Below are 3,722 nucleotides of genomic sequence, written 5' to 3'. Positions count from 1 at the left end.
ACTTTTCTCATAAGAAAAATTCTCCAAGACTAAGGATTAAATGTATAATTTAATCTTTAGATTAAAAAGGTCAATCACAATTAAAAAAAAACACCAAAGCACATTGCTGTGAAATTTAAAAGTCTCAGCAAGAAAAAGAACATTATTTTAAGCTTCCATAGAGAAAAACAGTTCACACAAAAAGAATTATGAATCAGAATGGCAGCAGATTTCTCATTAGTAATTATGTATGGTAGAAGAAAATGCAGCAACAACTTCATAATTTTGAGAGAAAATAAAATCCTATACTCAAACTATCAGTCAAATTTGAGCATAAAATAAAGACAATTTCAGACATTCAGACATTTCAGAAATTGAAGAATTTTACTTTCTTCATACTATTTCTTTGGAAGCTGCTGGAGTGCACATTCTAGCAAACCAAGAAAAGAAGCTATTGGAGAAACAAAAACAAAAAACCAACACAGGAATCCATCCCAAAGGAGCTGCAAATGGGATTGAAAAACAAAGCAACACATCTGGATTGGAGTAGAAGGATGAAACACAACAGGAAGAACAGTTTTAAGGGGAAAAGATGAAATCGATTTATTTGTGCATATGGAAAATATTGATAGGTGTGTGTGATAGAGACATTAGAGCATTTGGAGGAAAATTACAATAGGCCCAAAGAAATGAAATAAATGTAGTGATAAGTATTAATTCCAAAAAGACTGTATAAAATAAGAGGCATAACTGTAGTGTATTACCGGGCTTGGCAGTGAACAGCATGTCCACCATCATAATACACTTAAGCACAGATGACTGATTCAAGCAAAATTTGTGACACTACCATTTGGGCGGGGGGGGGAGGAATAGGAGTTGTGGATGTGTGTGTGAGAATAGGCCCTCGTTACTGTGACAAAAAATTACGAGACGATGTCCAAAACTATTAAATCAAAATTGTGTGACATATGTATCACATTAACAACATGAATGATGAAAATCAAATGATATCTCAATTGATGCAGAAAAAGTGCGTGACAAAATCCAACATTAAATTATGATAAAAATTCTGAACCAAGTGGGTATAGAGGAAATGCACCTTAAGATCATAAAGGTTATTTCTGATAAACCACCCCTCATACTCAACATCATACTCAACAGTGAAAAATTGAAAACTTTTCTTCTAAGACCAGGGACAAGGATGCCCATTTTTGCTGCTTATATTCAACATAATATTGAAAGTCCTAGCCAGAGCAATTCAGTCAAGAAAAAAAAAAAGGCACCCAAATCGGAAAGAAGTAAAACTGTCACTATTTGCCTCTGACATGATTTTATATACAGAAAATCCTAAAGACTCCACCCAAAAACTGTTAGAACTAATTAAAACACTCAGTGAAGTTACAAGATACAAAATCAATATACAGAAATCTGTTGCATTGTTATACACTAACAATGAACTATCATGGAGTAATTAAGTAAACAATCACACTAATAATTGCATCAGAAAATACAAAATATCTAGGAACAAATATAACCAAAGAGGTAAAAGAGCTTTACAATGAAAACTATAAGAAATTGATGAAAGAAACTGAAGAAAATACAAAGGAAAGATATTCTGTGCTCATGGATCAGAAGGATTAATATTGTTTAAATATTTGTACTACCAAAAGCAATCTACAGATTCAATGCAATCTCTATCAAAATTCCAATGGCATTTTTCACAGAAATAGAACAAACGATCCTGAAATCTCTATGGAACCACAAAAGATCCTGAATAGTCAAAGCAACCTTGAGAAAGAAATACACAGCAGGAGGCATCATGCTCCCTGAATTTTGGGGGGGAACTTTTAAGTTTTTATTTTAATTCCAGTTAGTTAACACAGTGTTAAATTAGTTTGGATATACAACATAGTGATTCAATAATTCCATGCTTCCTGATTTCAAACTATACTACAAAGCTATAGAAATCAAAACAGTATGGTACTGGCATGAAAACGGGCACATAGATCAATGCAATAGAATAGAGAGCCCAGAAATAAATATGAATGGTCAATTAATCTATGACAAAGGAGGGAAGAATATACAATGGGGAAAAAGATAGTCTTTTTAATAAATGGTGTTGGAAAAACTGAAAACTTTTCATTGAAAAGAATGAAACTAAAATACTGAGATTACACACAAACATTAATTCAAAGTGAATTAAAAACTTTAAAGTAAAATCTGAAACCAAAAAACTCCTAAAGGAAAACATGGTCAATGGTCTTGGCAATGATTTTTTGGATCTGACTCCAAAAGCAAAAACGAACAAATGGGACTACATCAAACTAAAAAGCTTCTGCACAGCAAAGGAAACCATCAACAAAATAAAAACGCAACATACCAAATGGGAAAAAATATTTGCAAATCCAATAAGGGATTAATATTCAAACTATGTAAAGAACTCATACAACTCAACGGCAAAATAACAATTTTCATTAAAAAATGAGTAGGGGATATGAATAGACATTTTTCAAAAGAAGACATACAGTGGCCAACAGATACATGAAAAGATGCCCAAGAGTCTCTTTTCATGCCTAGTACAGCCATGGCTCATAGTCCCAAAAAGCATCTGAAGCATGTAGCAGCTCCAAAGCATTGGATACTGGATAAATCGACCAATGTGTTTGTCCTTTATCCAACTACTGGTCCCCATAAGCTGAAAGAATGTCTCTCTCCCATCATTTTCCTAAGAAACAGACTTAAGTGTACCCTAACAGAGATGAAGTAAAGAAGACCTGTATGCAGTATTTTATTAAGATTGATGTCCAGGTTCGAACTGATATAACCTACCCTGCTGTTTTTATGGATGGCATCAGCATTGACATAACTGGGAAGAATTTCCATCTGATCTACAATACCAAGGGTCTCTGTTGTTTATCAGATCACACCTGGGGAGGCCTAGTATAAGTTGTGCAAAGTAAGAAAGATCTTTGTGGGGACAAAAGGAATCCCTCATCTGGTGATCCATCATGATGTTCGTTCCATCCATTATCCTGATCCCCTCATCAAGGTGAATAACACCATTCAGACTGATCTGGAGACTAGAAAGAGTACTGATTTCATCAAGTTTGATACTGATAATCTGTGTATAGTGACTGGAGGTGCTAACCTGGGAAGAATTGGTGTGATCACCAACAGAGAGGGATACTCTGGTTCTCTTGATGTAGTTCATGTGAAAGACGTCAATGGCAACAGCTTTGTCACCCAGGTTTTTGTTATTGGCAAAGGCAATAAACCATGAATTTCTCTTCTCCACGGAAAAGATATCTGCCTCACCTCTGATGAAGAAAGAAACAACAGACTGGTGGCTAAACAGAGCAGTGGGTAAAATGATCTCTAGGTGATGTGATTGGAAGTCTTTATACTTAATAAAAAATAATAAAAAAAATACAGCACCAAAAAGAAGAAAAGATGCTCAATATCAGTAATCATCAGGGAAATGCAAATCAAAACCACAATGAGATATAGCCTCACACCTGTTAGAATGGCTATTACCAAAAAGACAAATAGCAAGTGTTAGCAAGGATAACAGCACTGCAGTATTATTTACATCAGCCAAGATAATGTGCCCAACAACCTAAGTGTCCATTGATGGATGAATGGATAAAGATATAATACACACACACACACACACACACACACAAATAGAATACTACTCAGCCATAAAGAATTAAATCTTGCCATTTTAACAACATGCGTGGACC

General features: G+C 34.6%; 1 pseudogene; it reads left to right on the top strand.

Moving 5' to 3' along the window:
• Positions 1–2,563: 2,563 nt before the first annotated feature.
• LOC131513471 (small ribosomal subunit protein eS4, X isoform-like) lies at positions 2,564–3,346 on the top strand (annotated as a pseudogene).
• The last annotated feature ends 376 nt before the right edge of the window (positions 3,347–3,722 follow it).

Source organism: Neofelis nebulosa, chromosome 6 (genome assembly GCF_028018385.1).
Source record: "Neofelis nebulosa isolate mNeoNeb1 chromosome 6, mNeoNeb1.pri, whole genome shotgun sequence".
NCBI lineage: Eukaryota > Metazoa > Chordata > Mammalia > Carnivora > Felidae > Neofelis > Neofelis nebulosa.
This window is presented reverse-complemented; position numbering and strand designations above follow the sequence as displayed.